The sequence below is a fragment of the Lissotriton vulgaris genome, unplaced genomic scaffold (genome assembly GCF_964263255.1).
Source record: "Lissotriton vulgaris unplaced genomic scaffold, aLisVul1.2 SCAFFOLD_9363, whole genome shotgun sequence".
Lineage (NCBI taxonomy): Eukaryota > Metazoa > Chordata > Amphibia > Caudata > Salamandridae > Lissotriton > Lissotriton vulgaris.
The window spans coordinates 37,906-50,282 of record NW_028252766.1 but is presented as its reverse complement, the minus strand read 5'-3'; the positions used below and the strand labels follow the sequence as shown (position 1 = coordinate 50,282).

At 42.0% G+C, this 12,377-nt stretch overlaps 1 long non-coding RNA gene across 1 annotated transcript; it reads left to right on the top strand.

Moving 5' to 3' along the window:
* The first annotated feature begins 2,961 nt into the window (after positions 1-2,961).
* On the top strand, positions 2,962-9,798 carry LOC147662028 (uncharacterized). Its single transcript, XR_015305995.1, has 3 exons — positions 2,962-3,055; positions 3,746-3,816; positions 8,849-9,798. It is a non-coding gene; the product is annotated as an uncharacterized LOC147662028 (long non-coding RNA).
* The last annotated feature ends 2,579 nt before the right edge of the window (positions 9,799-12,377 follow it).

The window sequence follows — 12,377 nt, the reverse complement described above, 5'->3', positions numbered from 1 at the left end:
AACCGTCTGTGATGTAATATGTATTGGGTACCAGGGAGTAGCTGAAAAGCAGTGCCAAAATGTGTAAACCAAGAAGTGTGTAAAGTGTGATGTTTAAAATTGAGTCAAAAGGAGGAAAATATTTTTAATGGACACCTCCTTTTCCTCAACAATAAAAACAGTGAAATTGGTAGCTTCAACAAATAACTACCCAGCTGGAAAAAATGGTCGACATGTTTCTGCAGTCTTGTATTGGGCCCATGGGTCACCTTACTGCTTCATCAGGACCTATCTTGCTACTGCTAGGTGTTGTGATGTTAATCAGAATCAATAACAAGGTGAAAAACAAAATCAATATCACCTGAGAGTCTCCTGTGTTCTCATTGTTGGAGTACACCAGATGGACAGACACACACACATAGATAAGAAAGAGATGTACATATCATTAGTGACAATGGTTTATCAAAAAACATCTACTGAATTACTTTATCCAGTCAGAAATGTGTACTACACAACATCATGTTACCTGGTACTGGTATACCATGAGAGCTAGATCAACAGAGTATCTCATAATCATATGCACTTTATAAACATATAAACATTACACTCACCCAGTTTGCAGGGGAATGTTAACCCCCCCTCACCTGGCTACAGCTCAGGTAAAACGGAGCACCGCTCTATTCAAACCAAACAAAAGAAGACAAGATCAGAGGAAGCACCTCGCCACTGCGGTTTAGAACAACGCTTTTAGCCTTGAGTAGGCTGGTAGTATTTATGTAAACCATTCATTTCTTATTTCAAAGACTCTGGTCATCGCCCAGAGAAAACATAGCTGATGTCATGGATGAAATGAGACTCATGAACTGAGCCGGTGGACTTGAAATTTACAAAGACATGCTCCGAACAAAGTCTGTTTACAAATTCGTCATTATTAAATGTGACTTCAACTCAACAGTACTGCACAAAAAACTAGTATTCCTGCACAGACATTTAGGCTCCCATCCTGATTAGATTTGTGTCAAGATCAGTAGGATTTAGCAAGTTAGACAATATTGTTAATGCCCGGAAATCTAGCTAGTGTGTATGACACCTCTCATCTTGCGTGACGGGGTAAACTTGCCGGGCAATCACATGGTTGTCCCGTTGTTTACGGTACAGTTCTGATTCTAAACCCTTCTACCTCCACGGGTTTAGAATCAGAACTATACCGTAAACCGCTGGCAAAAAACTCTTTACTTAGCTATCACAGTTGCCATCCCAAAGCACTCCGGGACAACCTGCCCTACGGGCAATTTCTCCGGATCCAACGCAATTGCTCAACCAGACAGGCATTTGAACATCATGCCAAGAGCCTTGAAGTAGATCTGTCATTGAAAAACTACCCCAAACAACTGATTCGTAAGGCCAAAAAAAGAGCATCAAACAATAACAGATATAGCCTGTTAGAGATTCTACCTCCTAAGCCCAAACAAGACCGCATCACGTGTGTACAAACATTCTGCACCGAATCAAATCAGATTAAAAAAATAGTGAGGAAACATTGGAACATCCTGAATACGGGTGCTGACACCTTACCTGCCCCACTATTTGCGTTCAAAAGAGGACAGCATCTTAAAGACAAATTGGTCCATACACGACCCAAATGTGAGATCCCCCGAGCAATAGGGACTCTGTGGGATATGCCGGCAGCAACAGGCCACCATCCCTGTGTCCACAGACAGCGAAATCCTTGACCATTGACATCGGCACAAACCGACCATGGGAGCAACGTAGATTTATGAATTGCAATAGTAGCAACTTGGTGTATCTGATTAGTTGCCCCTGCAAGAAACTGTATGTAGGGATGACCACACGAAGGGTCAAAATACGCATTTCGGAGCATAAAAGCTCAATAAGATGCTCAAAACAAACAACGAGGATGACTAATCACTTTATAGAGGCAAAACACACTCCCATGGATCTGCATTGGACTGTACTAGAACAGCCACTGATACCAACACACATCACTGATGTAAGTGGCTTCCTCTTCAAACGTGAGCAGAGATGGGTTTATAAGCTACAGACAGATAAATATGGGTTGAACGAAGACATCCCTTGGATGTCATTATAATTAGTTCACATACATCGCATAACATTTTGTCAGCTTCTACATAATGAGACATTTCTCTTTTATTTCTCTCTTTTATGGTTATGAGAAAATGCAGCAACAGTGCATGATATGTTAGTCTTCATAAATAGAGGTAACACATGATTTACCACACAGTAGTAACCCTCTATACAAATCATGCATGAGTATCACTGGCTGCAATGCATGTTTTGGTTGACTGGCGAAGTCTCAATTAACCACTAATAGTGATGAGTTGTTTATCAGCAACCAGACTCTATAGGGGCTATCCACTTTCTCCTAAACACGCCATATAGATACTTGACATACAGGAAGGTTCAGCCACATTTTGTTCGCAATATGAGAGCTGAGGGATATAACTACATTTCCCTATATTTCAAGGGGCGCTGTAGTCCACTATATAGTTTTGTACTTTTGGGAAGTGAAAAAGCCGTGAAAGAAACTCTTTTTCCCTTAATTTCAGACAATGAGGGTAAATGACGCAATATCTCACTATCAAGAGTTGAGTGAGGCATTAAAAGTGGAAGGTTCAGCCACACTTTGTTTACAATAGAAGAGCTGAGGGATGTAACTACATTTCCCTATATTCCAAGGGGCGCTGTAGTCCACTATATAGTTCTGTACCTTTGGGAAGTGAAAAAGCCGTCAAAGAAACTCGTTTTCCCTCGTTTTCCCTTAATTTCAGACAATGAGGGTTATATGACACAATATCTCACTATCAAGAGTTGAATGAGGCATTACAAGTGACCGTAGACACTCAGAAATGGAGTTGTGACATTCGAAATCGGCACATTTGAGATAACGAACTACATTTCCCGACAGCATTGCGGTCGCGCCTAGATGACATCATAGCGGCCACACAATCAGAGGATTCACCGAATAGACCTCCGTTCGTCCGTTCGGCACCTCCCACAGACAGCCCAGAAGGACGTCTGGAGTACCGACGGACAGGTAGGCAGGCAGGCGATTCCTCTAGATGGTTAAATTAAGGGTAAGCGCAGCGAGTATATGGGACTGACTCTAATTGAGCTCCGTACACCGCAAATGCGGTACATTAAGGCATTCTAAACTAGCGCTTATACGAAAGTTTAACATTGGCTTTACGCCTCATACGAGGAGCGACATGTTAAGGCTTGCGCGCTGTTTGGTTATTCCATATATACACACAATGGTGTGTATTTGTTAATGTGATTGCCCGGCAAGTTTACCCCGTCACGCAAGATGAGAGGTGTCATACACACTAGCTAAATATCCGGGCATTACCGATAATGTCTAACTTGCTAAATCCTACTGATCTTGACACAAATCTAATCAGGATGGGAGCCTAAATGTCTGTGCAGGAATACTAGTTTTTTGTGCAGTACTGTTGAGTTGAAGTCACATTTAATAATGACGAATTTGTAAACAGACTTTGTTCGGAGCATGTCTTTGCAAATTTCAAGTCCACCGGCTCAGTTCATGAGTCTCATTCCATCCATGACATCAGCTATGTTTTCTCTGGGCGATGACCAGAGTCTTTGAAATAAGAAATGAATGGTTTACATAAATACTACCAGCCTACTCAAGGCTAAAAGCGTTGTTCTAAATGGCAGTGGCGAGGTGCTTCCTCTGATCTTGTCTTCTTTTGTTTGGTTTGAATAGAGCGGTGCTCCGTTTTACCTGAGCTGTAGCCAGGTGAGGGGAGGTTAACATTTGCCTGCAAACTAAACTGGGTGAGTGTAATGTTTATATGTTTATAAAGTGCATATGATTATGAGATACTCTGTTGATCTAGCTCTCATGGTATACCAGTACCAGGTAACATGATGTTGTGTAGTACACATTTCTGACTGGATAAAGTAATTCAGTAGATGCTTTTTGATAAACCATTGTCACTAATGATTTGTACATCTCTTTCTTATCTATGTGTGTGTGTTTCTGTCCATCTGGTGTACTCCAACAATGAGAACACAGGAGACTCTCAGGTGATATTGATTTTGTTTTTCACCTTGTTTTTGATTCTGATTCACATCACCACACCTAGCAGTAGCAAGATAGGTCCTGATGAAGCAGTAAGGTGACCCATGGGCCCAATACAAAACTGCAGAAACATGTCGACCATTTTTTCCAGCTGGGTAGTTATTTGTTGAAGCTACCATTTGCACTGTTGTTATTGTTGAGGAAAAGGAGGTGTCCATTAAAAATATTTTCCTCCTTTTGACTCAATTTTAAACATCACACTTTACACACTTCTTGGTTTACACATTTTGGCACTGCTTTTCAGCTACTCCCTGGTACCCAATACATATTACATCACAGACGGTTTGGGATCGATGTGTTAAATTCGGCTGAATCTGGCCAAATCTTGCACTGGGTTCTTGATTCCCCATGTGCAAATTTAAGATTCCCAAATGATGTAGGGCGGTACAGGGTGGAAGTCTGATGGGATCTCTTTGAGCACTTTTGAGAGACCCAGCGTTAGATTTCGCTATTCATTAGTGAAAGCATATAACATCACTGGTTAAGGCACACCCCCACTTTTCTGACCCCTTGCTACTCATACGTGGTGAACACCCATAAGAAATCGGGAGGACTACCCACCGCTCGTAACAGCCAGCATCGAGCCCGGGGTAGCGACGGACAGAGCGTTGCCTCACACTCTGAGTTGTTACCAGGAGCGGTGGGTAGTCCTCCCACTTTCTTACATATATATATATTTCTTACGTGCACTAGGCAAATTGCGCATAGCACAGTTCAAACACGCGTGGCGTAGCGTAGTGCAGCAGGCATTCTTTGCTTGCTCGCGGTCATCAACGTCAAGTTGGTGACCGCGAGCAAGCAAAATGATATTCCAGCGAGACTTTTTCTTAATTCGCGATCAGCAACATCAAGTTGCCAATCGAGGGCGTGGAAAATAAACCTCCTGACGAGCTTCTCAACGCGGGGAGGTCAGGTTTCTCATTGCGAGTGGTCGCGTATGCTCGCAACCGCTCGCGATGAGAAACTACCAGTCCGTGTTGAGAAAGCTGCCGCTCGAGTAGAAAACTACTCGAGCGGCAGAAAACAACCGCTTGCACTGTGCAAGGTGCAGTTGGCACTAATTTCACAGTGCAGACAAACATCCGGCACTGTGCAATCAGTGCGAACAGCATTTTGCACAGTGCACTACGCAGTTTGTGGAACTACGCGTAGTGCGAAGTAGACTTCACGTAGCTACGCGTAGCGCTACTTCGCAAACTATGCCCAGGGTTAGTTTATATTCCATGACAAAACTCCAAGGCTGTGCAGCGACCCAACATCCTAATCAATTTCAATTAGGCAACCCACTTCACCTAGGGCTGGCGAGGGAGGGTCTGTCAAACTGCTTCCAGGACTCCAGTTACCCCAATTATTACTGATCCCTGCAGTGCCTACAGTAATTTCGATATTTGCATTTTTCTCGTCCTCTGGATCTATAAACCTGACCTGTCTTACCCCTAGACCTGCATGGTACTTCATACAAGTTATGCCTTGATGTCTTTTCACATCCAGTTCTGTTTGTGGGATTAATCTTATCCCTTCCTTCAGTACCTCCTTTTCTGCCTTTATGATAGCCAGTTTTACCAGCCCTGAATACATTAGAACCTTTGTGACTTTGTTCCCCTTTCTATTCTGGGTAAAGCCCACTTGTCTAAGGTCCTTGGTACCTATTTCCTTTAGACTGGCACATTTGGAAAAAGCAAATATGAACTGGGACTGATTTAAGGGTCGAAGATTTCTTAATTTTTTCTTGCCCCTCTCTGATTGGAATGGTTCAAAATACAACGCATATTATTAATACCCTTCTTATCTACATTGAGTGTGCTCCCTCTTTCTTGCCCCAACTTTTTACTGAGTGTTTTATTTAACATTCTTCCTCTTGCTACCCGATCCGTGTTATTTCCATTTCCCACAGTGCCCTTTTCTTGTGGTTTATCCATTTTTCCCTCCCTTTTATTCTTCCATTGGGGTTTTAGTTGCACATTCCTTACCCCCACTTGAGCTTCCATTCCCTTTTCCCCAGATGTCCCATTCTTTACCCATTTCTTTATATCATTTCCAGAGGTGCTCCCCTTTTGTGCATTCACTCAATAGGTATTTGCTAACTCTTTTCCTTTCTGCAGTTTCATTTCCTTATCCTTCCCTTGTTGCCAGACCTTCCTCCCTATTTTTAACCACAGAACATATTGCCTACACCTTAATGATTCCCCCCATTTCTTTAACAAAATATGGCATCTGGAAAGACATACACCATGTGACTCTACCAACTGCGTAGTTTCCCAAGCTCTTCCCATATTCTGGTTCTCATTAACAGGTCTTTCTATAGTCGGCATATGCCACCGAATAGCTTTTAATTCTCCCACAATGTTCTGTAATTGATCTTTTGGGGTTTTTTAAACATCGTTGTCCTTCATTGTTACTTCTAATAAACCTTGCAATGTTTTTTGCAGCATCAGCATTATGTCCCTCATTGAGGCTGAGGGTGTTGCCAAGATATCTTATCCAAGCGTAATGTTTTGTGCAGACCCTTCTATGTTCTCAATCCTTTGACCTTCCGACAGCCCCATACTCTTTTCATGCACAGTCCTAGAGGCTATATCAGGGTCTCCCCTCTTCCCAACGGTTCTGATCTCCTTCTGTAGCGTCACTTCTTTATCTTGTGGGGTAAAGAGCTCCTGTGTGGAGGACAGTCTTGGTTCCATTGTAGATTCGTTTTCACTTAAGTTATTTTGATAGTTTATAATAAATGAGTCCAAATCCAGAGCACATTGGCTGGCATTCACCTCCTCTATTAATTACACTACCCCAGTTTCCAAGGTATCTAATGTGGATTGTTTCCTCTTGAAATGTTTGCCCACAAAATCCTTTGGGTTTCTTCTTTAAGTTGCTCCTAGGTGGCCTTTTCTCTCCTTCTTTAGATTTACCCATACTTTCTTCAAATGTCCCAGTTTCTATTAAGGACTCATGATACATCTGTAAGTGCCCATTTCGCCCCCTTTGTAATTTTATTTTTCCTAAAGCCATTTCTTGGCAACTGATGTGGAGAACTTATGATTGCCTTGTTACCCTCCTTTGGACTTTTTGCTTCCCGCACAATGCTCTCCTGCTACTTATTCACAGCATGACTGCTTTGGTCACCTTGTGGTAAAGTCTCCCTTTAATATTACAAGCCACTTCACAGCTGGTATCAAACCGTCTGCCGCAACAGTTTAACAGTTCCCAATACATTTGTTAGTATCTCCAACACTTACCTCTGCGTTGCCGTGCTGCTGCCGCCACTCTTCAATCTGGCAAGTTCCTTTGTTTTGTGGGAATGTTTGATTCCAACGTTATCTTCTCCAATCTTGAAGCCCCACCCTTGCACCCAAACCCTGTAGACTTACGGGTACGACGGCAGCACTGCAGCACACTGAGCAACTCGGGGCCAACCCCGAGGGGCCAGCGCAGTTGCGCCCCAGTCCTGCTGCAGGGGAGAGTGCTTTAATTCCAGGCCTGCGTGTAAGTCTTGGGTTAAGGGGGGGGGGGCTGGGGCCCAAAGGCTCTTAATGCCTGACTGTAGCATTTCATAAGTTGTATTTGCCTATGCTTATTGTTATGTGCCTTGCTGGAATCCTAGATCCCTGGTATTCCAGGTGAGTTAGCTATGTGTGTGAAGGTTCTACGAGGGGCAGTTGACGAGAGATCTGACTGGGTTATGTACCTGGGATGTACCTGTGCCTCTGCTTGGTTGTTCAGCTGTTGATTTAATTAACCTGAACTAAACCCACTTAATGTCTGCCTACATTAAATCATCTTTTTGGCGACGGACGCTGAACAACCCACAAGAACCCACAAGCTAACTCCCTGTCATTCGGCCAAATACGAAAAAAAATGTATACGGAGCAACTTTTTTTTTTTTATACGCAAGCTGTTTGGAGAAGCACAAGCATTTTCTCAAGTTCGGACGGTAAAGCGCAGAACGGAAAACAACCATCACGAACGGAATTTATGTACATCTGCTGTTCATCGTAAAATAACAGCGCTTGTATCAGAGAAGAGTCTCCAAAAAGACTAGCCGTAAGCTGCGCATGCTGTTGGTGGGTCGATAGTTTTACCTGCATTATTCACAAGTTGTGAACAGAGCACGGGGAACTTTTAATGTAAAAATGTAGATTTTCCTAGTATTTATGACGGAAAGTCTTAATTTTATTAAAGACACAGAGGCGAGTATTATGCCTTCTTTTCTTGCTTTATTATCAATAGCAGCAAGATAAGTAAACAACTACACAATACCCAGAAGGCACAGCAGAAAAACTACTGGCCAATGGTTTTTTGCTCGTCGTCTTGCTCTCTTTCCTCACAGGTGGCGCAGTCTCACAGCAGACCCTTGGGTCCTCCTCAATTCGTTGGGTGCGTTGGATCATGTCCCTCGCGGGCATTGACATTACCGCCTTTGATGCTCACTCCGCTAGGGGTGCTATGGCCTCTAAAGCCTTTTGGGCAGGCTCTCGTTTGGAGGATATCCTGAAATCAGCAGATTGGTCTAATGATACTGTTTTCAAAACATTGTACTGTAAACCTGTTGTTACTGCTTCTTCGTTAGTTGTTGATATGCTTTGAACAAGCATAATAGGAGCCTCCGTTATTGACATAAAATGTAGATTTTCCTAGTATTTATGACGGAAAGTCTTAATTTTATTAAAGACACGGAGGCGAGTGTTATCCCACCTCTGCTTTACTAATTATGTCTGTCTTTCCCACCCTTAGGAACTCCGGCTTTACCACCAGCCTCCACTTAAGACTGCGTCTGCTCCTATGGATTGCCTCTCTGCATCAGGATCCTCATCATATTTCCATTGGACTTTCCTCCATCACTACCCTGCAGTTCTGGGTTTCCTTCAGCATTTATTTGCTTGGATTATGACTTTTTGCATTTTGTTGTCTATATTTCCTTTGTTTATGCATTCCCACTGACTTTCTCGCACAAGAAAAGAGGACTACTCGTGGTCAGATCGGGCCATATATACTATCCCTGTTGTGATTGGTTTATTGTTTGTTTTACCCAATCCCATTGGCCAGTAGTTTTTCTGCTGTGCCTTCTGGGTATGTAGTTGTTTACTTATCTTGCTGCTATTGAGAATAAAGCTAGAAAAGAAGGCATAATAGGAGCCTCCGTTCTTGACATAAAATTAGCAGCGCACGCAGGCCTCGGCGCAGGAACGCATACCTCAGACATGCGTTCCTGCAACTGAAAAAACCCCGTAAAGAACGTGCGTATGACATTGACCTTCAGCACGCCTGCGTTTGTTCAATTTCAGCAAGTTTGCGTTCCATCCCTGACACGCATAAAAGGAAACTAATGATTGACGTCACAAAGGGTTCACTCTTCACAAAGAGAACGTTTGTTCATGTCTAAACGTCATAAAGGCATTACCTACCTCATAAAGGGTTCTTTCTTCACAGAGAGGAAAATTAGAGTGTTAATGCCACAAGGAGATTGTCTGATCTTACATTTCAAAGCATTAGCAGAGCAATTGTCTATTAGAAGTATTTTTTTTTCACTACTCGTTCTTTATAAAGCCATTATTATTTTTTTTAAAGCTTGCAAAGAGTACGGAAATGCCGCCATCTAGTGGACATCTGTAGAAAAACTTTTGTCTATTATTTAGTGGACTGCATAAATTTACTCGTACACTTTATTTTTGGTGATTTGTTTTAAAAAAAAAAATATTAAAAGAAACATTTCAACTTAAGTTATTTCCATCATGGCAATGCAAGCAGTTTCACCTCCCGCGCCATTTTTGGAAACACCAGGAGACCCACCAATAAAATGCCAGAAGTGGTTTGATGGCTTTGAAACTTACATTGGCGCCATTGGTGCAATGAGATTTCGTGCTGAATGGAAAAAGTACATTCTGTTGCATTCACTGGGTTTTGAGGGGAGAGAGATTTTTAAACATCTTCCAGACCCAGTGCTAACTGAAGGCGAAATTCTTGATGAATATCAGGAGACAATAAAAAAACTATAAACAAGATTCGATGTCCAACCTAGCCTAGTAGTACTTCGACATACATTTTTTTACGCACACAGAACACTGGAGAAGATGTGGACAACTTTATATCAGCTTTGAGAAGTCTTGCTTCAGGCTGTCAATTTGAGAATTTCGCGGACCAGCTAGTAAGAGACCAATTCATAGCTAAATGTACAGATAAATCGATTAAACAAAAGCTATTGACGTTGGGCAACCCCACTCTAGAAGAGACGAAAAGGGTAGCAAAAAGTATAGAAACATCACAGATCTCTGTAAAAGAATTGGAGGAAAAGAAAAATGAATCAATTACGGCAGTCAAAGTCAAAGAAACTAGAAGTGCATTCAACAAAGCATTTGAAGGACAACAGTCATATGACAAACAGTATTCATTTTTTTCTAGAACAAACATTTGTTTTAGATGTGGTTACAAACCACATGGTCCCAATGGGAAATGTCCTGCAAAATTTGTAACATGCAAAAATTGTAACAACATAGGGCATTTTGCCAAGGTCTGTCAAACAGGTAAAAACAGATCGATCCAAAAGTCTACTCCTCTAAAATGTGTGGTTGATGAGGATACATTACGGGGTGAGGAGGAACTTGTGACTACAGATCTGAGCAATATGGTTGTAGTTGTTCAAGATGACGGTGTTATTACTGGTGATCCAGACTTGTGTGTTGATCCTTATGTTAATATACAAGTTGGGGATTGTGTACTTAATCTGTTGGTGGATTCTGGTGCACGCATTTCCATGGTCACTCTTGAACTCTATCATGCCACATGGCCTAATAGGGTTCTCCTTCCCCAAGACCGTAAACCAGTCTCATATGAGGGACGTGAAATAAGTTTTTCTGGTTACATAGAAGAAATCTTGGAGTTCAAGGGTAGGAAACTATTTGGGAAGATCTATGTGGCACATAAAGGGTTGAACATCTTAGGGTGGTTTCACCAAGGATTGTTTGGAATGGTCTTCAGACCTGGCACAAAAAACCAAGTAGTTGCAGTAAGAGACAGTCCTGAAAGAAAACTTAATCAATGATTACCCACATGTTTTCTCTGGGGAGTTGGGAAAAATAAAAAATTTCCAACATAAAATTATTTTAAAGGAAGATGCCTGTCCTGTTAAGCACAAACTCAGAAATGTCCCTTTTAGTATTAGGCAGGATCTAGAAAGAGAACTTGAAATGTTACATAGTAAGGGTATCAATGAACCAGTGGAGTCATCCTTGTGGTTGTCTCCATTGGTTGTTGCAAGAAAACAGAACGGTGAGCTTAGGGTCTGTGTGGACCTTCGTTGTCTCAATAAAGAGATGGGTTGATTCATTTCCCCTACCCAACATAAATGAGTTGTTGTCCAGTTTGAAAGATGCTAAAGTTTTTTTCTAAATTAGACTTGGCATCTGCATATCACCAAATTGAGTTAACACCTGAATCCAGACCTCTCACCGCTTTTGTGTCTCCATTCGGTACCTTCCTGTATGTGCGTATGCCGTTTGGACTCACCTCTGCGGCACCCGTGTTCCAACGAGTAATGACAAATTTGTTGAAGGGCATTGATGGTCTGTCTGTCTTTCAAGATGATGTACTCATACATGCCCCAGACAGAAGTTCTCATGGCGTCATACTGAAAGAAGTCCTATCTAGGTTGCAAAAGATGGGGGTAATGTTGCGCAGAGACAAGTGTGTCTTTGCAACAAATAAAGTTGACTATTTAGGACACTTAGTCAACAAAAATGGATTCTTCCTAAAACAAGTTTTGTGTAATCTATTGTCAAAGCTAAAGCTCCCTCAGATAAAAGTAGTTTGAAATCGTTTTTAGGATTATGTGAATTCTACTCGAGGTTTATACAAGATTTTGCAACCAGACTCAGACCACTAACACAAATGTTGATGAGAGGTATTGCATTTGAGTGGAACAAGGAGTGTCAAGACGTCTTTGAGTGGGTGAAACAGCAACTCAGTTCTCCTTCTATTTTAAAACATTTTGATCTCTCACTAATGTGCACTCTTACAGTAGACGCAAGTAATGTGGGGTTGGGGGCTGTTCTCTCCCAAAATAAAGAAGGACACTTAAACACAATAGGGTTTGCCTATAGAGTGTTGTCATCTACTGAGATGAAATACTCAGTCATCGAAAAGGAATTGCTGGCTTGCTGGTGGGCTATTATGAAGTTTAGAAATTTTCTTTGGGGATGGAAATTTTGTCTTAAAAGTGATCACAAGCCGTTGGTATTTATCCTTAGTGGGAAAAATGTGAGGGGTT